This window comes from Somniosus microcephalus, chromosome 4, assembly GCF_052327205.1.
Source record: "Somniosus microcephalus isolate GS21.2 chromosome 4, FLI_Smic_1.0, whole genome shotgun sequence".
In the NCBI taxonomy this organism is placed as follows: Eukaryota; Metazoa; Chordata; class Chondrichthyes; order Squaliformes; family Somniosidae; genus Somniosus; species Somniosus microcephalus.
The window spans coordinates 175,137,598-175,163,905 of record NC_140990.1 but is presented as its reverse complement, the minus strand read 5'-3'; the positions used below and the strand labels follow the sequence as shown (position 1 = coordinate 175,163,905).

Below are 26,308 nucleotides of genomic sequence, written 5' to 3'. Positions count from 1 at the left end.
GCTCTGGAAATCAGTCTCTAAACCTCTCTCTCCTCCTTCAGGTCACTCCATGAAACCTACCTCTTTGACCAAGCTTTCGGTCACCTATCCTAATATGGCTCGGTGTCAAATTTTGTCTGATAACGCTGCTGTGAAGCACCTCGAGTCTTTTTACTACATTAGAGACGCTATATAAATGCAAGTTGGTGTTGTCTGAAAAAGACCTGGTGCATTGAGGATTCCTACTATTCTCTGGCGGGCTGTGTGCCACTGTGCTGTGTTGTCACACACTAATAATAATGCTGTCTCTCTTGAAGCAGTCTAACAACAGACTAATCTCAGAGGGCAAGTTGTAACCACTTGGGGGTCACAGACAGCAGCTAAGGAGAAGCCATTGCTTACTATAATATGGAGTCCATTGCGAATCAATTTTTAACAGTTACTCTGTGTTCTACAGTGCCAGATCTTCACGAGCTGAGATTTAGCGAATTTGCATTCAAATGGTCCTTTTATTATCAAGGAAAAAGAAAGCCTTCCAGACTTGATGATTCCAACACTCTCCTGACTGGCCTCGTCCGCCCTCCGTAAACTTCAGCTCATCCAAAATTCTGCTGCCCGTATCCTGACTCGCAGCAAGTCCTGTTCACCCATCACCTCTGTGCTCAATGTCCTACCTTTGCTCCCGATCCGGCAATGCTTCAAATTTAAAATTCTCATCCTTGTCTTCAAATTCCTCCATGGCCTCGCCCCTCCCTATTTCTGTAACCTCCAGCCCTACAACCCTCCGAGATCTCTGCGTTCCTGCAATTCTGGCCTCTTGTGCATCCCCTACTTCCCTTTCACTACGTTAAAGGGCACTATATAAATGACAGTTGTTGTTGAAATTGGGCATGTAGATGAACGAAGATGAGAATTTGGGTTAATGCTTTGGGGGAAGGCAAGTGATGAGTAAGGAGGAGATAGTGCAGGACAGTATGCGGGCAATGGAGTTTTAGACAAGTTGAGTTTGATGGAAGTCTGGAACTCGAGAGGCCAGCAAGGAGAGACTTGGAGCCTGGAGGTACAAAGGCATGGATTAGGGCGGTAGAAGTGAGGCAAGGGCAAGGGGCAGGTGATGCTGTGAAAGTGAAAACAGGCAGTGTTAGGTCACGCATAGGATATGGGATTAAAGTCCAAACATGACCCCGAGGTTGTGTATTGTTGGACTCACTGTGCGAGCAGAGGCAAAGAGAATCAAACTGGAGAGTATGTGGTGAGGGCTGAGCCGAGTGGCTTCAGCTTTGCCAGTGTTATGTCGGAGGACATTCCAGCTTACGTGTGACTTGATGTCAGACACAACAGTCCAACAGTGGGGTTTGTAGCGTTAATAGTGGTGCCTTCAGAATACATTGGCTGAATTTTTTAAAACTTTATTCTTGGGACATGGGCGTCGCTAGCAAGGCCAGCATTTATTGCCCATCCCTAATTACCCTTAAGAAGATGGTGGTGAGCCGCCTTCTTGAACCGCTGCAGTCCGTGTGGTGAAGGTACTCCCACAGTGCTGTTAGGGAGGGAGTTCCAGGATTTTGACCCAGCGACGATGAAGGAACAGCGATATACTTCCAAGTCAGGATGGTGTGTGACTTGGAGGGGAACTTGGAGGTGGTGGTGTTCCCATGTGCCTGCTGCCCTTGTCCTTCTTGGTGGCAGAGGTCACGGGTTTGGGAGGTGCTGTCGAAGAAACGATTGCTACTTTGCTTTGCTCTTCATTTTTAACCATCACCCACCCTTGACACCATCTTACATTCCTGTTGCCGTGGTGTCTGTGTCACCTGACCTTGGAGACACATTTGTTTTCTCCTGAAGTTGCTGACTCATGTTGAGTTACAGTTGTGGGGTGACAGTGCTGGAACTTCTGCTGCTTCTAATCTACATTGGTAAGCTGGGTAATAAAACCAAGTACAAGCTTGTCAAATTTTCCGATGGTAATAAAATAGGGAGACCAATAGGGACAGACGCAGCTAAAGTTTCACAGAACAAAATGATCAGTTATGCAGCTGGGAAAAGAGCAAATAAAATGGGAAACAGTGTTCATTGAATGAAATAATATTGCCCATAACCATACAATGTAGCACTGGAAAACTTCAGAAGGCCCTTATGTCTAATCGTAGCCTCAGCACTTTCACTGTTTAGACAATACGAAATGACAATTTAAAACCTAGTAAAATATATTGGGATATATAACGCAAGAAAGAACTTGCATTTATATAGTGCCCTTCAAGACCCCAAAGCACTTTACTACCAATTAAGTACTTTTTTGAAATGCCATCACTAGGAAACGCAGCAGCCAATTTGTGCACAGCAAGGTCCCACAAACAGCAATGAGATAAATGACCAGATAAACGGTTTCAGTGATGTTGGTTGAGTGATAAATGTTGGCCAGGGCATTAAGAGAAATCCCCTGCTCTTCTTCAAAATAGCACAAAGGAATCTTTTACCTCCACCTAAGAGGGCTGACGGGGCTTCAGTTTAATGTCTCATCTGAAAGACGGCACCTCTAAGTACAGCACTCCTTCAGACCTGCACTGGAGTGTCAGCCTAGATTTTGTGGTCAAGTCTCTGGAGTGGGAATTGAACCCACAGCCTTCTGATTCAGACATGAGAGTGCTACCCACTTTAAAAAAAAAATACTTTATTGAACATTAAGAACATTTACAACATCGTGATCATTTCATTGTATGATACAAATCAATTCCACCGCCCTGCACAGCCATTCCGCCACCACATTTTAACATCAAAACCTGAAGTTTAATTTGTCACCTGTAACATATATTAATCGATTGTACTTTAAAAATTGGTTGCAAAATACTGTCCTTAAATTCCTTTCTGAATAAAACATCCACAGAGCCTTATAATGGTCTTTTAGCTTATATTTAAAATACTCTTTTAGATTGATTCTCCTCCCCTTAAAAAACAGAGCATTCCTTCTTTGCACAATCACGAATCTAGCCAAACTGAACATTAAATTAATTGCTGCTCCGCTAGACTCTGGCAGGCTCTCCTGCAATCCCCATCTCAAAATTGAGTCCCACGGGATTCCCATTCTCGCTCTTCGGTCCCCACCCAGCAAAAAAGCTTCACACAACTGTCGAACATAGTACTTAGTCATTTAACTGCGGACATAACACCAGTAAATGGGACAGAGTCTCATCCTGTGTCCTACACATTGGGCAAGTTGCCGCCTCCACTCGTCCAATCTTGCACAAGACCGTCATGGTAAAAATCTGGTTATGAGCCAATTTGAAATCCAGTTCAATCCATTCTGGACATTTAAAATTCGCCCACACTCCCTTCCAAATCCTGTTGAAGTCCAGCTGTGGGTATATACTCTGCCAAAACTCCTGACCAGCAGGTGTCTTGAATCTCCATTCTCTGAATACCTCATAGAAATCTCGAGTATTACAGTTGTCAAATTGGACTAACTCTCCCCCTTTCTCCAGTACAAAGCTTGGAAAAGCAGGACGCATTTTACTTCCTTTGGAGATTTCCGCATTTATTTCTTCCATCCAATCCTGTGGCATTGCCCTCACAATCTTCTCATACATGATTCCTATTGCTTTTCCTTCTACCTCCTGATCCTCCTCCCACACCATGTCCCTCACTATCGCTTCCGGCAACCAACCTGGAATCACCTCGTATAATACATCTTTCACCGATATAATCCCAGCTTTTATAAAAGCTTGATTAAATAAAACCTCTCCTTCGATGTTGACCCACCTGTTCAAAAATAAAGGCTGTTCTAAAAATTCCTCAGCCCCCTTGGGCATAAACTGCACACTTTTTAAAAATTGAGCCCAAGTCTCTACAACTCCCTTGTAAAACCTAGGGAGAAGCTCAATCGATTTCAAAAACATATTATTGTATTCCATATACAATATCCCCTGCCCTCCTATCCCACTTCGTTTTAAAAAAATGCTCAAAACAACTCTTCCAAAAACTGGAATTTGACTTCTGAAGAAATCTCTTCACCCATTTGATTCTAAAGGATTTTTTCTTCAAATCAATATCTGGGAAGTTGAGTCCTCCCTGATTTCTCCGTCCAATGATGGTATTGTAAGCCACCAAGGCTGGTTTCCCTTCCCATAAAAACCTCACACAAGCCTCTCGGATGGACTTTTCTGCCCACTCAGGAATATCTTCCACCGTCAATAAGTACCATAGCTTAGATAGCAGGAGAGCAGACACCACTGTCGCTCTTCCTTGCACTTTCAACCACCTTCTTTCCCATCTTCCCAAAATCTTTTTAATTTTCATAACCTTCGGTTCCCAATTTAATCGATCCACTTCTTCCCTGTCTTTCTTGCACCCCATATGCACCCCCAGAACTTCCAAAACCTCCACCACCTTAAAGGGACATTCCCCCAACCATTCCCCCCTACCCCTCCCTGCAACCAGGCATTGGGACTTACTATAATTCACTCTGGCACCTGAAGCTCTACAATATTCCTCCACTACCTCCATAGCTTTCCTCACTGACTCCCCATTTCTCAATGTTAAGGTTGTGTCATCTGCATATTGGTGTATCACCAACACCAGCCCGGAACTGGGTACCACAATCCCAACTACACCTTGTTTCTTTCGCATCATGTAACCTAATGGTTCTGCTACCAATGTGTACAGCAGTGGGGACAGGGGACAACCCTGTCTCACTGATCTCTGTATCGGAAAATACTTAGATAAAAAACCATTACATTTAACACAGCTAAATATGTTTGAATAAAAAATCCTTATCCACTGAATGAAATTTTCCTTGAAACCAAATGCTTCCAAAACCTTCAATAAAAACTCATGAGAGACCCTATCAAAGGCTTTCTCTTGATCTATCTTTAATACATAAGCCTCCCTCCCACTCTCTTCCATGAGCTCTATCGCATCTCGGATTGAGACCACAGAGTCTGCGATGTCCCGGCCTATGACTCCATAGGACTGAGAGGGCCAAACTATCTCCGGTAACACCTCCTTCAAACGATTTGCCATAACCCTCGCCAAGATCTTATAATCCACATTTAATAGTGTGATGGGCCTCCAATTCTTCAGATCCCGTCTATCCCCTTTATTTTTATAAGCTAAGCTTATGATACCTCTCCTCATAGACGGGGCCAGGCTTCCCTCAATTTTAATTTCCTTAAAAACTTCTAAGAGCAATGGACTTAAAATCTCGAAAAATTCCTTATAAAATTCTGCACTTAGTCCATCGGACCCTGGGCTTTCCCCCCCTTCATTCCACTTATTGCTATTTTTATTTCCGCTAATCCTACTTCTTTATCACACATGCTTCTCTCATCCTCCTTTAAACCCTTTTCAATAAAAGCAGTAACCTTCTCCATCTCCAAATTGGAAATGTCTTCTTTTGTATATAGCTCTTGATAAAAGCTGCTAGCCGCCTCCAAAATCTCCTCACTTTCATGAATGATCTTCTCCCCAACCTTCAACTCCTCAATTAACGATAATCTCTGTCGCAGCTTCTCTTGCTCTAGAAAATATCTAGTGCATCTTTCGCCCTCCAATGCATCTCTAGCCTTTGCACGGAGAATGGCCCCCTTGCATTTTTCAGCTTGCAATAATGCCCACTCTTCCTTTAGCACCCGGAACTTAGTCTCAGCTCCCTTATCCCCTCTGTCAACTGCTTTACAGACATCCGTAAACCTTTTGTTTATATTCTCTTCTCGATGCCGGTTAGCTGCCGCCCTCTTTTTCCCATAACGTACCGAAAAAACTTTTACCTCATATTTGAAATTGTCCCACCAGACTCTTCTTTCTTTCAAGAACAAAGGTTCCTTCCGAGCATTCTTTATTATATTTATAATCCCTTCTTTATAAGCACTTTCCTTCAGGTATTGATTGTTTAAAATCCACACCCCTGAACCGATCTTAACTCTGCTGTTCCTAATTCTAAGAACCAAAGCCGAGTGATCACTAAAAAATACTTTTTTATAATTGTAGTGTATGTACCCGTCTACCTTTAAGAGAACTATTGTATGTAACCGTTCACCTTTAAGAGAACTATTTTAGGTGTGGCACTACTTTGTTTGGCTTCTGTATACTGTAATACCGACGGTGACCACACCAGTATATAAGTGTTGTGTCAGGATTTATTGGGCAGATTCGCCCTGGCCTTCGAATAGTAAAGTCCTGTTTTAAGTTACTCTGGTAGTCTGTGTATTAATTAACTAAACAACCCACAGACTTTACAGTGGTGACGAGTCCGATCGTACCCTGCGGCAACAATACTTCCGAAGCAGTTAACGAGCGTCGAGAAGAGGCAACCGCCCTCGTCATTCTGCTGGGAGAAAACGCGAGTCTGCAGAGCTGGAAAGGAGGAAGAATTCAGAGACAAAGACTTCCATCAGCAACAGGCACTGACTGTCCCTTCTGCCACGGTGAGGAGTGAGCCGATCAGCACGAGAAGCAAGCCGGCCACGGTGACTGTGAGTAAGGGAAAAGTAAAAAGAATAACTGGAGGATAAGGGCGGTGCACTCTGATGTGCCTCAATAATTCCGAGACCCGATGTTAGCGAAACAAAATAAGGCTTTTATTAACTTAGAAAGTAACACGTAAGAGAGAGAGATATCTTCCTTCTGGAGACTGAGGCCAGACTGAGCTAGCTTACAAAAGGGGCCCAGGTATGGGCGGAGCCCTACACACAGCACATTCCAGCACATTCCAATAAACAATACAATGAGGACTGGGGGAAGGGAAATGACACTGAAACCGACCACAGTCACAGGCAGTGATGAATGGAATATTTCATCACACACTCGACCACGGTCGAGGGGGAAAGGAGCCGGACAGAAGTCGGGTCCAGAGGCGCTGAGACTGGGGCAGCGTGGAGCAGACAGGCTGGGGGACGCAACGGCGTCGTGAGACAGCTAGACCGCGACCGGCGAAAAAGGCCGGGCAGCGACCGAAGCCACGAAGCGCTGCGACCGGGAACGTAGGCACGGGGAGAGATAAACTCAGCCGCAGCCGGGGAGGGAAGCACCGGACTGCGAGAGGGCAGGGAGGCGCGATTGGGAGCCGAGCGAGCGGGAGAGAGACAGAGCCCGAGCAAGGGAGACTGAGCGAGAGCCAGTCCAGCGGCTGAAACTGTGCGCCGTCAACGGGGTGTACCCAGCGCCGGTTGCCCTGCCGAGAAAAGGGAAAGCACTGAAGCCGACGCGCAGGCTGTGAACCTGAAAGCCAGCGGCCGTCGCCCGTGGGGAAAGTGTACCCCTCCCGCCAGGGAAGAAACGCGGGAAGCCGCCATTAGGCGGGGAAGAAGACAGAAGCGGGAAACCGCCATTGAAGTGGGCGGGGAGAGAAGATAAGCGCGGGAAACTGCCATTTTCGCGGGAACCGCCATCTTGAAAAAAAAAAAATTTTAAAGAAATAATTCGTGGTGTTTATCAGGGAGGAAGATGCCTAAGCGTGGTAATATCAATGATTTTAATTCCGAGGTAGAAGACTGGGCCACGTATGTGGAACGCATTGAGATCTATTGTGAGGCCAATAAAATAGAAGAAGATGACAAAGCTATAACCTTGCTAAACTCGATGGGCGCGAAGACATACGGGCTCTTGAAGCATCTACTATCACCAGCTAAACCGGCGGATCAGACTTTCGATGATATTGTGGCTGTTCTGAAGGATCACTTGAACCCCACACCGTTGATGTTGGCGGAACGATTCAAATTCTATGCGAGAACGCAACGGAAAGACGAAAGCAACGCGGAATACTTGGTCGAACTGCGTAGACTAGCGAAATACTGCCAGTTTGGAGGGAATCTGACAGAGGCATTGCGAGACAAGTTCGTGTGCGGATTGGCAAAGGAAGGAACGCAAAAGCGACTACTCGAAGAGAACGACCTTACACTTGACAGGGCTGTCCTTATTGCAGCATCGCACGAAGCCGCAGCGAAGGGAACTGCGGAAATGCAGCTAAAGACAGCGGCACTCAGTGTGGATCAAATTACCTCGACAACAACAAAATGCTATTGTTGTGGGAAGATAACACACGACCAGAACCAATGCTGGTTTAAGAACCAGGAATGTAGGAAATGTGGCAAACTGGGTCACATAGCTAAGGTATGCCGGTCAGGGAAGAAGACCAACAACCAAAGGACCAACAGCCAAAGGAAGCCATCACAGGAAAAGTACAACAAGGTACACAAGGTGGCTGAGAAGAGTTCAGACGAACAGAATTCGGACTCAGACCCAAACGGCCAGGAGCTGGGTAGTCTGAGAATTCACAATGTGAGTAAGGAAGCTGACCTACAAACTATTCACAATTCAAATCGCTTTATTGGCATGATAAGTTACATCTTATGTTGCCAAAGCATCAAAATACATTTATGGTTTAGCACATAAACGCAGTTCTATTCATACAGTGTATAAACAGGTATATCCCTGAGTGTATAAATATACATTCGCATTGTTTATATATATTCTTTTCTTAGTTTACTGGTTGTCCCTCTGTTCATGGCAAGCTGTAACATAGTGTGCCGCCAGTGTTACACTGCTTCTCTCCTCTCCCAGTAGGAATGGGAGTTTTTGGTTGTCATTCAGATTTCTGAAATCAGGGCATATTTGTGAGAATTTTTGGTAGAAATTCTCCCTGATGCCCTGATATTTTCCGCAGGCTGTGAGGAAGTGCATCTCTGTCTCCACTACTCCCTGACTGCAGTGAGAGCATATCCTGTCTTCTCTTGGCAGCCTGGTCTGCCTGTGTCTGCCTTTTTCGATCGCTAGGCTATGTTCGCTAAGTCTGTACCTTGTCAAGGTTCTTCTCAGTTTGTTATCCTTTACCATGGTCAGGTAATCAGCTATGTTGTATTGTCTGTTTAGGGCCAAGTAGCAATTGAGTTTGCTTTGGGTTTTTGTTGTTTCTGCCCAATATGTCAGATATTTTTCCTTTTGCTTAGCGACGATTGTGTCGGGTCGAATTCTTTGTGTTACCCTGTCACTGTCCTGGGGCTGGTTATTGTTAGTATTGTTAGTAGTTACTTCACTGAGTCCCAGGACTAGTTGACTGAGGGTATTCTTCTTTATGGTCAGCTCTTGGCATTTCAGGGCGTCGTAGTGATAGCATTGGGGATTGCTCATTTGTAGGTGATTCCAAAATTTGGTGGCTCTTTTTTGGATAGTGATTATTAATGGATATTGGCCTAGTTCCGCCCTGCATGCATTGTTTACTGTTTTCCTTTGAGTCCGGAGGATACTTTTACAGAATTCTGCATGTAGGATCTCAATTGGGTGTTTGTCCCATTTTGCGAATTCTTGTTGAGTTAGCGGTCCCCATACCTCACTGCCATAGAGTGCAATTGGTTCAATTACTGATTTGAAAATTTTGAGCCAAATGCTAATTGGGATTTCTATTTGGATTGATTTTTTGATGGCATAGAAAGCCCTTCTTGCTTTCTCTTTCAGTTCATTCACAGCCAGTTTGAAGTTTCCCGTAGAACTGATTTTTAAGCCCAAGTATGTGTAGTTAGTGGTTTGTTCAATTTTGGTTGTTCCTACTGTGAAATTTATTTTGGGTCCCTGATGTTTGGATCTTTGCTGGAACACAAGGACTTTGGTTTTTTGGGGATTTATTGTCAGGGCCCAAGTCTGGCAGTACGACTCCAGCAGGTCCAGGTTCTGCTGTAGCCCCTCTTTAGTTGGTGACAGCAGAACCAGGTCGTCTGCATAGAGGAGGAATTTAACCTTGGATTCATATAGGGTGAGGCCGGGTGCTGTAGATTGTTCAAGTAGTTTTGCCAATCCATTTATGTAAATATTAAAGAGTGTCGGTGAGATTGGCGAGCCCTGCGTCACCCCCCGCCCCTGTGGGAAGTATTTTGTTTGTTTGTCTCCAATTTTAACTGCACATTTGTTGTTTGTATACATTGATTTAATTACATCATATGTTTTCCCTCCTACCCCGCTTTCGATAAGTTTCAGGAATAAACCGTCATGCCAGATGGAGTCGAAAGCCTTCTGGAAATCTACAAAGCATGCGTAGATTTTGCTTTTGTTATGGTGAACGTGTTTGTCAATTAGGGTCTGTAGGGTGAAGATATGATCGGATGTTCTATAGTTTGGCAGGAATCCAATTTGGCTTTTACTCAAGACATTGTGCTCCTCAAGGAAGTTTATAAGTCTTTTGTTTATAATGCTACAGAATACCTTCCCCAGGTTACTGTTTACACAGATGCCTCGATAGTTGTTTGGGTCGATTTTGTCCCCACTTTTGTATATGGGCGTTATGAGTCCTTTGTTCCAGATATCAGGGAAATAACCGACACTCAGAACCAAGTTGAAGAGTTTTAGGATAGCCAGTTTCATTTTGTTGTCTGTGTATTTAATCATCTCGTTTAGTATGCCGTCTGTCCCGCAGGCTTTTCCTGGTCGCAGGTCCTTGAGTTTTTCAAGAAGTTCTTTTTCTGTTATTATGGCGTCTAGCGGGTTTTGGTTATCTTTTATGGCCATTTCTAGCTTTTCCAGTTTTTTGCATATTTGGTGTTGCTCTGGTCTTAGTGTGTTTTTCTGGTATAATTTTTCAAAGTGGTTTACCCATGTGTCCCCATTTTGAATGGCCAAATCGTCGTGTTGTTTTTTGTGTAGTGTTTTCAAGTTTTCCCAGAAACAATTGGAATCAATGGATTCCTCCATGGAGCTGAGTGTATTCTTAATATATTGCTCTTTTTTGGTTCTGAGTGTGTTTCTGTATTGTGTTAGTGTCTGACAATAAGTAAGGCGTAGTTCCTCATTTTCTGGATGTCTGTGTCATGCTATCTGGGTCATGCTAAAAATAGCTGGAGTCCAAGTGAAAATGGAGTTGGACACTGGATCAGCTCTATCAGTCATAAATCGAAGGGATTACCACCAGCTATTCTCACATATACCCTTAAGGGATACCAAGTTCGTATTGCAGACATACACGGGGCATAAAGTATACCCCATGGGAAAGATAAGAGTCAAGGTGAGAGATAGGGGTAAAGAACACCCAAGAATGAACTTATACGTACTACCTGAGGGAGGACCACCACTTCTAGGACGGGAGTGGATCAAGAAAATAGACATGGAATGGCACTATCTAAAAGCCATAACGAGTGAGGACTCGGTGCAGACAATCAGCTCAGATTCTGAATCGGATGACGATAAGACCAACCCAAATGTGAAAGACAAGGCTAAAATGGACTTGCCGACTAAGGTTGGAAAAACAAAGGCATGCAGAAAGGCTTATGCTCCAGAGAAGAACAAAGTTTCAGAACAGATCTCCACCGAACAACGACAACATAGTTTGACAGAGAATTCTGAGTCTGTTCAGTTTAAGGACATATCCATGACGGAAGAACACCGAGCTCGGACTCAACTTTATTTCAAATCACGACAACAATTAGAACAATTGAGTTACCGTCTCGTACAAGAGATGAAAACAATGAAAAAGTTCTATGACACCGAATGGGAGAATCTGGAAAGACAACAGAAGCAGCTAGCTCAAGAAGAGAGCGACCATAGAGCCATCGTGACCAATCACCGATCACATCTCCCTTATGATGTTCAGGAGTTAGAATATTTGCAGAAAGAAGCAAATGAAGAGGAATCTTCAGGAAGCCAGGATTTTATTCCAGTTCTTCTCTACGACTCCTTACAAGCAGAGTTTGAGAAGTTGAAGGAACAGTATGAACAGGCCCAGGCTACAATCCTGGAGGGGGTTAACTCGGCAACCTCCGAAAAGCTAGTTTCATTAGAAGCATATGAGCAACTAAAGGTTGAACATGAACAAGAAGTCCAAAGGCTGCAGGAAATTCTTAATGAGCTCAAGGCCAAGACAGACTCATCGGTAGAAGTTCCATCCATAGATGAGAAATTAGAGGTGAAAGACATGGCAGAACATGAAAGTCAAGATGTCCAAGAACTCATAAAAATATTGAAGGAAACCCAAGACAAATATGAGGCGGCAATGACCGAGATTCAACAACTTGAAGAACAGATTCAACTGGGAATTCTTTCAGTGAAAGAAAAGGCAACTGTAAGAAACACAGAGACTGTAAAAATGGCCCCTGAACATGAGCTAGAGAGCATCAAGGCGCAACTTCTCCGAGCGCTTAAAGCCAAAGTACAAGAGGGAAAAAAGGTGAAAGCATTGGAGGAAAAGGTGGATGAAATGGAGAAGACTCTGATCCACAGGTTCCACCGTGGAAGAGTTAACGGTCAGCCAACTCCTTCATATGCTGAGAGACAAGACTCTGCAAGGGGAACCATTTGAACACGAGCTTCAATCTTCAAAGGGAAGGGGTTCGGAGCTCTCAAAAGTTTGGGGAATAGTTGAGGTTGCAACACAGATTTTACGGGGCTGCCGAAAGTACGCTGAATCACGTCAATGTGAACTACAGAATGTTGAAACAGCTGCTCCAGTAGAAGGATTGAATAGCCCGATCAATCAATCCCCGATGGAAGGGGAAGTATTGGAATCACAAATGAGGTCATTAGTGAAGGATTGGCAGGAAACCCAGGAAGAGCGGGATGAATATGAACGCATGAAGAAGTCTCTTCAGGAAAGATGTCTAGGGAGGGAACAACAGTCGGCTAACGTCCAGTTGGGTAAGGAAGAAGTAGCAGGCCCTCTCGCTAGACTAGCTCAGGACGACACCGAATATTACCATGACCTGTTGAGTGACACGGAATATTACGATGACTTGGTCTGCCCAGCTTGTGATGAAAACTCCCAAAGTGCAGAAATCAGGATGAAGCACTTAAAGTCTAAGGAACATAGGGAGATGGTGGCGCTACAGCTGGCAGCGGATAAGGGAGCCCCGAGAGTCTCCAAGAAGCAGAAAAGAAAAAGACGAAGCAGAAGACGATAACCATCTAAATCATTATCACTTCTATCAGATCATGCACGTGGGCCCTACAAAGGGGGCCAAATCAGTTGGAAAGTAGGAAAAATTACCAAGGCAGTCCAGCTGTTTGTAAAAGTCAGCACTGCTGGTTCAGCAGGACGGAAGTTCAAGCTGTTAAGCCAAGGGAAAGACTATTGGATGAGTCACGCTAGAAATGGGAACCGGCTACACCACAGAGATGTTGTTCGGACCGAGTCAAGACCAGAGACTGAATCTGTGAACTGTTTCCCGCAGAGACTATATCTGTGAATTGTTTTACATGAAGTTGATTATATGTTATGTTTAATGGGGAATAAGTATGTTGTAAGCTAAAAAGGGAGGATTGTAGTGTATGTACCCGTCTACCTTTAAGAGAACTATTGTATGTAACCGTTCACCTTTAAGAGAACTATTTTAGGTGTGGCACTACTTTGTTTGGCTTCTGTATACTGTAATACCGACGGTGACCACACCAGTATATAAGTGTTGTGCCAGGAGTTATTGGGCAGATTCGCCCTGACCTTCGAATAGTAAAGTCCTGTTTTAAGTTACTCTGGTAGTCTGTGTATTAATTAACTAAACAACCCACAGACTTTACAGTAATAAATCTCCATCACCTCCGAACTTAACCCTTCCCGCATTAACACAAAATCTATTCGGCTCTGTTTTAAAACATCACCCACCCAACCTGCTCTGGAGAACTCCCTTTTTATGGGGTTCCGGTCCCTCCATAAGTCTCTCAAATTTAAATTAGCCATCATTTTTATAATCATCCCTCTGGAGTTATCCTCTTTAAAGGTCATCTGGGCTGAAATGTCCATCCAAGATAAAAATACATTAAAATTCCCCACTATACAAGGATTTTCCACCTCTGCCACTTCAGTGAATAACCCCCGAAAAAACTCGCGACGCTTGCAATGGTCATTTGGTGCATAGATATTAAAAAGATCGCAATTAAACCCCTCCAATTTTACCCTTAGCCATAAAAATCTCCCCTCAGTGTCCTTGTCCACCAAGGCAACGTTCTCTTCTATGGACGGACTCACCAAAACAGCCACCCCTCTACGGTTATTGTTTGCACAACTTGCAAACACCTCTCCCTTCCAAACCTTCTGAATTCTTTCTAGAATATCCTCATCCCAAAAGGTTTCTTGCAGACACAAGTCCGTGCCTTTAAAACCCTGCAACAACTGCTGCAATTTCTTCTCACCCCTCAGTCCGTTCACATTGATCGAGACCAATGTAATCATGGCTCCAAAGAAGGGAAGTATGCCCAATAATCTCCCCATCATTTAATCTCTGGCTCTTCCCTCCGCTCATGCTCCTTCTCAACTTTTCGGGCAGCTGTTGTTTTTTCCTGCAGCCTCTGGCTCTTTTTCCCCCTCCTGTTTGACCCCTCCCTGCTGTTTCAGCCTCTTCCTTGCCTTAAGTTTGGACCTATGAGCTGCCCTTTCTCCCTCCTTCTGCCCCTCACTAACCTTTCCACATGATGCCACCCAATCCCCGACTTCCATGTCTCTGTCCCCCTCTAATTCCTCACACTCAAGCTCTTCTGCAACCCCCTGTGCCTGCTCCGTCAGATACATAATCCTGCTCCCCATCAGATACTCCATCTCCCATAGAGAGTCTTCCTGCTATCGCAGTTTCTCCCACTGTGCCGCCCCCTTCGACCACGTCTCTACCTCTGACCCTTGCACCTTGTTCCCTCACTCCATGGGACAATGGCGCACCTAAATTGTTCCCTTCTGACGCCTCTATCTCGCCGATCCCATTCTGCTGTCCCTTTAAGGCTCCTGCCTCTTGCACCCTCTCCCTGCCCTGCCCCCTCCCGCTCACCAAAATATCCGACTCCCCGCCTCTCCCCGGAGCACTCACTTCCACCACACACCCCGCTCCTGCCTCCTCTCCCCCCGCAGACACCAGACTCCCCAGGGGGAGCCGAACTGCACTAAGGCTCGAGTCTGCACTCGACCCTTGCTGCCCGCTGCTGTCTTTATTCCCCTCCATAGCACTCGCCGTGTTTTCCGCCATCTCCATCTCGATCTCCGCTCCGCCAACCTCTGCCTCTTCCTGTGCTCCTTTTTCCTTAATTTTACCGGCTGTGTCCTCCGACTGCACCGCACCTCCGGCCGTTCCACACTCCTCTCCTGCTCCTTCTCCCATCTCCTCATCACTCATTTCGCTCCCTTCTGCCACACACTCACAGCGGGCGGGGCCTTTACGACACACCCCACAGCTCTCCGCCTTGCAGCTCCGTGCGATATGTCCCTACTCACCGCAATTGTAACAATACAAATCAGGACAGTTTCTTACGAGATGGTCATGTCCCAGACAATAGTAACACACCTTTACTTGGTTATCGTGCAGCACACGAAAGTACTGTATTCCTTCCAATGTCTCGAACTTCATACTGTAAGGCAAAGACCTCACCCCCTCTGGGAGCCGCACCTTTACATACCGGGTTCCGTCTGCTACCCGTGTTCCCGGATAGTACCTCCTCTTTATTTCGGAACAGATTTTAATGTCCCATGACTCCAACATTTTGCTCAGCACTTCGTCCTCGATGTACACAGGCAAGTTCAAAAATGAAACCACCACCTCCTCTGAATATAGCAGAGTCACCTCCAAAAATTTCTCCCCAACTTTCAGACTGAGCAGCAGTTTTTCCACCTCCTCACGGCCACTGACCGTCACCTCAAATCCCACATTTGGTTTTGGTCGGCAGGCAAAACAGCTTCCCTCACCACAGTCCTCATGAACCACCTGGATTATATCCCAGGCTCGAATCTTCTTATCTTCACATTGCACCACCACCGTATTTTCTTTACCAAACCTCCTGAGGTCCCGGCCCAAATCTTTGGGCCTTTTTTTTCCCCTTCCCAGCACAGTTTCTTCCCCAATAAAATTCCTCTCGGGAATATTGTCCTCTGAGGGGCCCGGCACTCCGGACCCCTCAGCAGCCATCTGGCTGTTTTTTGTGGGCCAAAAAGGCCCTAAAACCTGAAAACAACATCCCAAAACCCTCCACCAACTTTTTACAAAACTTCCTCCAACACCCAGCTGCAATTAAGCAACCAGTCACACCTGGCTCACTCCTAGCCCCTCCCACCTAGAGAGTGCTACCAACTGAGCCACAACCGCTCATGATTATAACACGACAGTAAGTGGGCTAGTGATGGGTTTTATCCTTCTCTTGGGTGACAGACTGACATAAGTCACTCACAAAATCCAACTCCATATCAGCGCCATATATGACTCATATATTTAGTGACAACTTCTGCTGCCACTCGTCAGCAGAAATTGGTTTCTAAAACCGCTGGAAGTTATTGATCAGCCCCTTTAATGTTAATGAGGGGGAACAATGGTGCCATCTCAACCACTCCAAGAACACTTTGTAACCCTTCCTTCCTGGGAGGACTTTCTCAGCTTTCAACAAACACACATACTGCTCTACTCCATCATGGACTGTGCCTAGACCTCTTCAAATTAAACTACCACAGTAGGGACAAAGTGAGACAAGTTCAAGTTGGTGAAAGGCAAATTTAGAAACAGCGCTAGTCTTCGAACACACAAATTCTTCTTCACGCAAGAAGTGATCAACACATGGGATGGACCCCAGGCAGGGTCGTGGAGGCAAAAACCCTGGCATCATTGAAGAAACACATAGACACTGCGTCTGTGTGTTGGGGTTGGGGTTGGTGTAAAAGCACTGATGGGGTGAGCATGAATGGATGAGTTGAAAGGGCCAAATGGCTTTACTCATCCATAGTTAATCTTGTGAACCTATTTAATTTAACAATTTTATTGAGGAGCAGTAAATTAGGGAAACCTACCGAACCAAACAGCATTAATAGTAGTCTTGAAATACACACAAGGCAATTACAAACTTCTCCCATTTTTGCATTTGGTGCAGAAAGAGCCCTGCAAATCTCGAATGGTTAAAGTGGCCAGTCCGATTTCACATTCAGGCTTGAAAGCCAGATACTCTTGTTCCTCAGAAAGCAGGAGTAATGACAATATTTACATTATAAGTTGGATGAAACTAATGCACGGAGATAAGCCAGTGTCAGAAGGGCCAATGTTCCACTACGTGCACAATATTATAGTCACCAGAGTAAACCCTCCCACTGTGTTTAGTGTTCTTTTAAAAAAAAATGTTTTTTCATTCATTTATGGGATGTGGGCGTCGCTGGCAAGGCCAGCATTTATTGCCCATCCCTAATTGCCCTTGAGAAGGTGGTGGTGAGCCGCCTTCTTGAACCGCTGCAGTCCGTGTGGTGAAGGTACTCCCACAGTGCTGTTAGGGAGGGAGTTCCAGGATTTTGACCCAACGACGATGAAGGAACAGCGATATACTTCTAAGTCAGGATGGTGTGTGACTTGGAGGGGAACTTGGAGGTGGTGGTGTTCCCATGCGCCAGCTGCCCTTCTCCTTCTAGGTGGAAGAGGTCGCGGGTTTGGGAGGTGCTGCCGAAGCCTTAGCGAGTTGCTGCAGTGCATCTTGTAGCTGGTCCACACTGCAGCCACGGTATGCCGGTGGTGGAGGGAGTGAGTGTTTAAGGTGGTAGATGGGGTGCCAATCAAGCGGGCTGCTTTGTCCTGTATGGTGTCGAGCTTCTTGAGTGTTGTTGGAGCTGCACTCATCCAGGCAAGTGGAGGGTATTCCATCACACTCCTTACTTATGCCTTGTAGATGGTAGAAAGGCTTTGGGGAGTCAGGTGGTGAGAAACTCACCGCAGAATACCTAGTCTCTGACCTGCTCTTGTTGCCACAGTATTTATGTGGCTGGTCCAGTTAAGTTTCTGGTCAATGGTGACTCCCAGGATGTTGATGGTGGGGGATTCGGCGATGGTAATGCCATTGAATATCAAGGGGCGGTAGTTAGACTTTCACTTGTTGGAGATAGTCATTGCCTGGCACTTCGGGGGCGCGAATGTTACCTGCCACTTATCAGCGCAAGCCTGAACATTGTCCGGGTCTTGTTGCATGCGGGCATGGACTGCTTCATTATCGGAGGAGTTGTGGATGGCACTGAACACTTTGCAGTCATCAGCGAACATCCCCATTTCTGACCTTATGTTGGAGGGAAGGTCATTGATGAAGCAGCTGAAGATGGTTGGGCCTAGGACACTGCCCTGAGAAACTCCTGCAGCGATGTCCTGGGGCTGTGATGATTGACCTTCAATCACCACAACCATCTTCCTTTGTGCTAGGTATGACTCCAGCCAGTGGAGAGTTTTCCCTCCAATTCCCATTGACTTTAATTTTACTAGGGCTCCTTCATGCCACACTCGGTCAAATGCTGCCTTGATGTCAAGGGCAGTCACTCTCACCTCACCTCTGAAATTCAGCACTTTTGTCCATGTTTGGACCAAGACTGTAATGAGGTCGGGAACAGAGTGGTCTTGGCGGAACCCAAACTGGGCATCAGTGAGCAGGTTATAGGTGAGTAAGTGCCGCTTGATAGCACTGTCAACAACACCTTCCATCACTTTGCTGATGATTGAGAGTAGACTGATGGGGCGGTAACTGGCCGGATTGGATTTGTCCTGCTTTTTGTGGACAGGACATGTCTGGGCAGTTTTCCACATTGTCGGATAGATGCCAGTGTTGTAGCTGTACTGGAACAGCTTGGCTAGAGGCGTGGCTAGTTCTGGAGCACAAGTCTTCAGCACGATAGCCGGGTGTTGTCAGGGCCCATAGCCTTTGCTGTATCCAGTGTGCTCAGCCGTTTCTTGATATCACGTGGAATGATTCGAATTGGCTGAAGACTGGCTTCTGTGATGGTGGGGACCTCAGGAGGAGGCCGATATCGATCATCCACTCGGCACTTCTGGCTGAAGATAGTTGCAAATGCTTCAGCCTTGTCTTTTACACTCATGTGCTGGGCTCCACCATCATTGAGGATGGAGATATTCATGAAGCCTCCTCCTCCCGTTAGTTGTTTAATGGTCCACCACCATTCATGACTGGATGTGGCAGGACTGCAGAGCTTTGATCTGATCCGTTGGTTGTGGGATCGCTTAGCCCTGTCTATAGCATGCTGCTTCCACTTATAGCATGCATGTAGTCCTGAGTTGCAGCTTCCCCAGGTTGGCACCTCATTTTTAGGTACGCCTGGTGCTGCTCCTGGCATGCTCTTCTACACTCCTTATTGAACCAGGGTTGGTTCCCTGGCTTGATGGTAATGGTAGAGTCAGGGATATGCCGGGCCATGAGGTTATAGATTGTGGTGGAGTACAATTCTGCTGCTGCTAATGGCCCATAGCACCTCATGGATGCCCAGTTTTGAGCTGCTAGATCTGTTCTGAATCGGTGGTAGTGCCACACAACACGATGGAGGGTGTCCTCAGTGTGAAGATGGGACTTTGTCTCCACAATGACTGTGTGGTGGTCACTGCTACCAATACTGTCCTGGACAGATGCATCTGTGACAGGTAGATTGGTGAGGACGAGGTTAAGTAGGTTTTTCCCTTGTGTTGGTTCTCTCACCACTTGTCACAGGCCCAACTGGCAGTTATGTCCTTCAGGATTCAGCCAGTAGTGGTGCTACCGAGCCACTCTTGGTGATGGACATTGAAGTCCCCCACCCAGAGTACATTCTGTGCCCTTGCTACTCTCAGTGCTTCTTCCAAGTGGTGTTCAACATGGAGGAGTACTGATTCATCAGCTGAGGGAGGGCGGTAGGTGGTAATCAGCAGGTTTCCTTGCCCATGCTTGACCTGAAGCCATGAGACTTCATGGGGTCCGGAGTCAATGTTGAGGACTCTTTTCCGACTGTATACCACTGTGCCGCCACCCCTGGTGGGTCTGTCCTGCCGGTGGGACAGGACATACCCAGGGATGGTGATGGAGGAGTCTGGGACATTGGCTGAAAGGTATGAGTCTGTGAGTATGACTATGTTAGGCTGTTGCTTGACTAGTTTGTGGGACAGCTCTCCCAATTTTGACACAAGTCCCCAGATGTTGGTGAGGAGGACTTTGCAGGGTTGACTGGGCTGGGTGTGCCGTTGCCGTGTCCGTAGCCGGTGCCGAGGTCGATGCTGGGTGGTCCGTCCGGTTTCTTTCTTATTATTTTGTTTCGTAGCGGTTTGTTACAACTGGGTGGCTTGCTCGGCCATTTCAGAGGGCAATTAAGAGTCAACCACATTGCTGTGGGTGTGAAGTCACATATAGGCCAGACCGGGTAAGGACGGCAGATTTCCTTCCCTAAAAGACATTAGTGAACCAGATGGGTTTTTACGACAATATGATAGTTTCATGGTCACCATTACTGACACTAGCATTTTTATTCCAGATTTATTTAATTAACTGAAGTTAAATTCCCCAGCTGCGTGGTGGGATTATGAACTCATATCTCTGGAATACTAGCCCAGTGACATTACCACTACACTATTGTTCCCTGAACACTGGGACCACCGTAATCACTCCCACTGTGTTTCCAGTGTCTCTAACACTGGGACCAGAGTAAACCCTCCACTGTGTTTACCGTGTCTCTAACACTGGGACCAGAGTAAACCCTCCCACTGTGTTTACCGTGTCTCTAACACTGGGACCAATGATAACTTTTGTCCATTGCTGTAGTCGAACTCATTAATAATTCTGTTTTTATTTTGCAATATTAATAACTCTTAGTATGAATGGCAGTAAACAGGGAGCAGCTGTTTTCAATCTCCTCACACTTTTGACCAGAGAAGATCAGATAATCTACTATTTTTTTTAAAATCGCAGTATCACTCGAAGGTTCCACTTTAAGTAGCTGCACTTAATTTAAATATGTGACTATTGGATGCTCGGTAACAAGCAAGAACGATCCCTCGTTCAGAATCTCCACATCAAAGCTAATTGGAGTTATTTTTCTAGCCTGTTGTTGTACAATATGGACTGTTTTCACTGTGTACAAAAATACCTAGTGTTGTTTTCTTTGGTAAAAATGAGAATTCAACAAAGTGGATGAGAGCACTAACTGTCCCAGCTCAGTCTGAGCGCTACTCCGGTGAGATTGGTGAGAATTAGGGACACCATGGATCAAATAAAATGTAAACAAAACACCTCTTAAACTGGTCTGTGGATCAAACATTGACAAAAAGGAAAGTCCGAACAAGCATTGGAAAAGGTGCAGTTCCGTGGAGACTGAGAGAATGAGGGGGAGAGATAAAGAGCGAGGGAGGGAGGGGAAGTTGGAGGGAGGGAGGAGAAGGTGGAGGTGGAGGTGGAGGGAGGGGAGGGGAGGGGAAAGTGGAGGGAGGGGAGGGGAGGGGAAAGTGGAGAGAGGGGAGGGAAAGTGGAGGGGTGCAGGGAGGGAGGGGAAAGTGGAGGGAGGGGAAAGTGGAGGGAGGGGAAAGTGGAGGGAGGGGAAAGTGGAGGGAGGGGAAGGTGGAGTTGGAGGGAGGGGGAAGGTGGAGGTGGAGGGGAAGGTGGAGGTGGAGGGAGGGAGGGGAAGGTGGAGGTGGAGGGAGGGAGGGGAAGGTGGAGGTGGAGGGAGGGAGGGGAAGTTGGAGGTGGAGGGAGGGAGGGAAGGGAGGGGAAAGTGGAGGAGTGGAGGGGAAAGTGGAAGGATGGAGGGAGGGGAAAGTGGAGGGATGGAGGGAGGGGAAAGTGGAGGGGTGGAGGGAGGGGAAAGTGGAGGGGTGGAGGGAGGGGAAAGTGGAGGGGTGGAGGGAGGGGAGAGTGGAGGGAGGGGAAGGTGGAGTTGGAGGGAGGGGAAGGTGGAGGTGGAGGGGAAGGTGGAGGGGGAGGGAGGGGAAGGTGGAGGTGGAGGGAGGGAGGGGAAGGTGGAGGTGGAGGGAGGGAGGGGAAGGTGGAGGGAAGGGAGGGGAAAGTGGAGGAGTGGAGGGAGTGGAGGGGAAAGTGGAAGGATGGAGGGAGGGGAAAGTGGAGGGGAAAGTGGAGGGATGGAGGGAGGGGAAAGTGGAGGGGTGGAGGGAGGGGAAAGTGGAGGGGTGGAGGGAGGGGAGAGTGGAGGGAGGGAGGGGAGGAAAACGTGGAGGGAGGGAGGTGTGGAAAAAGTGGAGGGAGGGAGGGATTGGAGGGAAAGGTGGAGGGAGGGGAGGGAAAAGTGGAGGGAGGGAGGGAAAAGTGGAGGGAGGGAAAAGTGGAGGGAGGGAGGGGAAAGTGGAGGGAGGGAGGGGAAAGTGGAGGGAGGGAGGGGAAAGTGGAGGGAGGGAGGGGAATGTGGAGGGAGGGGAATGTGGAGGGAGGGAGGGAATGGAATGTGGAGGGAGGGAAGGGAGGGGAAAAGTGGAGGGAGGGGGGAAAAGTGGAGGGAGGGAGGGGGGAAAAGTGGAGGGAGGGAGGGAGGGAGGGGAGGGAAAAGTGGAGGGAGGGGAGGGAACAGTGGAGGGAGGGAGGGAAAAGTGGAGGGAGGGAGGGAAAAGTGGAGGGAGGGAGGGAGGGGAAAGTGGAGGGAGGGAGGGGAAAGTGGAGGGAGGGGGGGGGAAAGTGGAGGGAGGGAGGGGAAAGTGGAGGAGGGAGGGGAAAGTGGAGGGAGGGAGGGGAAAGTGGAGGGAGGGAGGGGAGGGGAATGTGGAGGGAGGGAGGGAATGGAATGTGGAGGGAGGGAAGGGAGGGGAAAGTGGAGGGAGGGAGGGAGGGAGGGGGGAAAGTGGAGGGAGGGAGGGAGGGAGGGGGAAAAGTGGAGGGATGGAGGGGGAAAAGTGGAGGGAGGGAGGGAGGGGGGAAAAGTGGAGGGAGGGAGGGGGGAAAAGTGGAGGGAGGGAGGGGGAAAAGTGGAGGGAGGGAGGGGGGAAAAGTGGAGGGAGGGAGGGGGGAAAAGTGGAGGGAGGGAGGGGGGAAAAGTGGAGGGAGGGAGGGGGGAAAAGTGGAGGAGGGAGGGGGAAAAGTGGAGGGAGGGAGGGGGAAAAGTGGAGGGAGGGAGGGGGGAAAAGTGGAGGGAGGGAGGGGGGAAAAGTGGAGGAGGGAGGGGGGAAAAGTGGAGGGAGGGGAGGGGGGGAAAAGTGGAGGGAGGGAGGGGGGAAAAGTGGAGGGAGGGAGGGGGGGAAAAGTGGAGGGAGGGAGGGGGGAAAAGTGGAGGGAGGGAGGGGGGAAAGTGGAGGGAGGGAGGGGGGAAAAGTGGAGGGACGGAGGGGGGAAAAGTGGAGGGAGGGAGGGGGAAAAGTGGAGGGAGGGAGGGGGGAAAAGTGGAGGGAGGGAGGGGGGAAAAGTGGAGGGAGGGAGGGGGGGAAAAGTGGAGGGAGGGAGGGAGGGGGGAAAAGTGGAGGGAGGGAGGGGGGAAAAGTGGAGGGAGGGAGGGGGGGGGGAAAGTGGAGGGAGGGAGGGAGGGAGGGAGGGGGGAAAAGTGGAGGGAGGGAGGGGGCAAAGTGGAGGGAGGGAGGGGGGCAAAGTGGAGGGAGGGAGGGTGGGAAAGTGGAGGGAGGGAGGGGGGAAAGTGGAGGGAGGGAGGGGGGAAAGTGGAGGAGGGAGGGGGGAAAGTGGAGGGGGGGAGGGAGGAAAAGTGGAGGGGGGGAAAGTGGAGGGAGGGGAAGAAAAGTGAGGGGAGGGTGAAGGGAGGGAGTGGAGGGGAGGGAAAAGTGGAGGGAGGGAGGGGAGGGAAAAGTGGAGGGAGGGAGGGAGGGAAAAGTGGAGGGAGGGAAAAGTGGAGGGAGGGAGGGGAGGGAAAAGTGGAGGGAGGGAGGGGAGGGAAAAGTGGAGAGAGGGAGGGGAGGGAAAAGTGGAGAGAGGGAGGGAGGGAAAAGTGGAGGGAGGGAAAAGTGGAGGGAGGGAGGGGAGGGAAAAGTGGAGGGAGGGAGGGAGGGGAGGGAAAAGTGGAGGGAGGGAGGGGAGGGAAAAGTGGAGGGAGGGAGGGAGGGGAGGGAAAAGTGGAGGGAGGGAGGGAGGGAGGGGAGGGAAAAGTGGAGGGAGGGAGGGAGGGGAGGGAAAAGTGGAGGGGAGGGAGGGAAAAGTGGAGGGAGGGAGGGGAGGGAAAAGTGGAGGGAGGGAGGGAGGGGAGGGAAAAGTGGAGGGAGGGAGGGAGGGAGGGGAAGGGTGGAGGGAGGGACTAGGGACTAGGGACAGGGTCAGTGGCAAGGCTTGGAAGCTAAGCAGAGCCAGGCCTGGTTAGTACCTGGAGGGGTGACCATCAGGGAAGACCAGGTGCAGAAGGTCACGGAAGGAGCCCAGAGGAGGGGCGGTTGGTGAGAAGGTCACGGAAGGAGCCCGGGAGGGGCGGCTGGTGAGAAGGTCACGGAAGGGGCGGCTGGTGAGCAGGCCCGGGCGTTAGGCTGAAGATTGTCGGACAGGAGGAATGGTGGAAATGGAATGGCGGCGCGCACAGACGCAGCGGCTTTGCTTCTCCCAGGACGGTGCTATTTACGTTTAATGTTAATGATATTTGTACTGGACTCATGGGAGCTTGCAAGATCACATTTCATTGTTCATGTACTTGTGCATTGTACAATGACAATAAAGTTGAATTATTATTATTATATTATAAGTGGAGGGGAGGGAAAAGTGGAGGGAGTGGAGGGAGGGGAGGGAAAAGTGGAGGGAGGGAGGACAGGGAAAAGTGGAGGGAGGGGAGGGAAAAGTGGAGGGAGGGAGGGAGGGAGGGGAGGGAAAAGTGGAGAGAGGGAGGGGAGGGGAGGGAAAAGGGGAGGGAAAAGGGGAGGGAGGGAGGGAAAATGGAGGAACGGGAGGGGAGAGGAAAGTGGAGGGAGGGAGGGAGGGAGGGGAGAGCAAAGCGGAGGGAGGGGAATGTGGAGGGAGGGGAGGGGAGGGGAGGGCAAAGCAGAGGGGAGGGGAAAGTGGAGGGAGGGAGGGGAAAGCGGAGGGAGGGGAGGGGAGGGGAGGGGAGGGGAGGGGAAAGCGGAGGGAGGGGAAAGCGGAGGGAGGGGAGGGGAAAGTGGAGGGAGGGGAATGTGGAGGGAGGAGGGGAATGTGGAGGGAGAGGAGGGAGGGGAATGTGGAGGGAGGGGAGGGGAGGGAGGGAAGAGTGGAGGGAGAGGAGAGAGTGGAGGGAGGGGAGAGAGTGGAGGGAGGGGAAAGCAGAGGGAGGGGAGGGGAAAGCGGAGGGTGGGAGGGGAAAGGGGGGAAAATGGAGGGAGGGAGGGGAAAGGGGGGAAAGTGGAGGGAGGGGAAAGGGGGGAAAGTGGAGGGAGGGGAAAGGGGGGAAAGTGGAGGGAGGGGAAAGGGGGGAAAGTGGAGGGAGGGGAAAGGGGGGAAAGTGGAGGGAGGGAAACTGATAAGGGATCGGAACGTTTCCCCGAAACAAGCAAATCTTACAGCAAACGAAATACATCCGCGTAAATACAATAAACTAGTTTTAATGTATTGTTAAAATGCGCTCAATAGTTGAAAAAATGGTGAATTTATTCTTGTATGGTGCAGAATATTTTATTTCTTATTTCTCTATAATTTTATCTCAACCCCCGCCCCCACCTTTTATTCTAATCGCATTCCTAACTTTTGGAAACCACCCGCATCGGTTTTCTGAATTCAAATCCCGGGCGCAAAACTTGCCTTGAAGTCGACGGGTTTTGCGCCGCTGTGTTCAGGATCGCCAGGGCGCAAGCTGGGGTCTGGAGACTCACCTGGCTCAGTTGCAAGCGTTGTCCTCTCTCTGTCTCTGTCTCTCTGTGTGTGCGGCTCCTCGGGCTCTGAATGCTCATTGCCTGTTTTGTTGCCCTTTTGAAGCCCCGAGACTCACTTTGCCTCATACGTCAGGCTCTTGAGCGGGAGAAGGAACGGTGCCTCTAATCGCTGTGAATCAGTCCCAGCCTCTTATAATCGCAGCACTAACATCCCTCTGTCCCCCTCCCAGCTCTGTACATTGTAGTCCTAACGTTAGATCAGGAGAGACACAGAGACAAGTCTACATGCAAATTAAAACCAAGTGTTTTGTTTGTTTTCTGTGCTGTACTCTCTCTGGGTTATAGTTGCATTTTCTGATCTTCCAGGGTATTTCTGTCGCATTAATGATGTGCTCAAGTTGTATTTCCAGCTGATATAAATGCTCCTACAAACCAGGCTGAAGTCTGGAGAGGGGAACTGGTGAGGTGACTGATGTCGGTTAAGGGAGGTGGTACGAAGTGGGCAAAAATACCCATCAACTTTTGCATTGCAATAGATCTGGGGTCAGTTTGCTTCCTGCGCTCTGCCATTAGAGGCTTTGGGGGAGAAATTCGGTATCGCCCCGTTTGGGGTGCAATTATCGGCCGGGCGCAAAGTTTAGCACCTGGCGCTAATTATCACCTCCGACTGCAAACTTGGCTTTTACCGCCCCTGGAGGTGATTGGAGCTGATAAATCAGGCGCTACACACCTGTCTTAAGGCGCAAAGGCCGAGGAGCAAGGCACTAATTCAGAGCGCGGGCAAAGCTCAGGTGATGTCAGTTATCAATGGAACACAGACACAATGGCGCCAGCCAGTTCTTAAAGGGGAGGGTCGATCTTGGTCTCCAGCCACACCCTGCTCATTGCAGCCTTGAATCTCGGCCTGGACAGACCTG

General features: G+C 48.6%; 1 protein-coding gene across 1 annotated transcript in view; it reads right to left on the bottom strand.

Moving 5' to 3' along the window:
- Positions 1-25,740, bottom strand: part of LOC147119999 (protein FAM237A-like) — a 59,099-nt gene extending 33,359 nt beyond the window's left edge. Inside the window, exon 1 of the mRNA XM_085985482.1 lies at positions 25,392-25,740. The gene's annotated coding sequence lies outside the window, so the exon portion shown is untranslated. The remainder of the gene's footprint in view (positions 1-25,391) is intronic.
- Between the last annotated feature and the right edge of the window lie 568 nt (positions 25,741-26,308).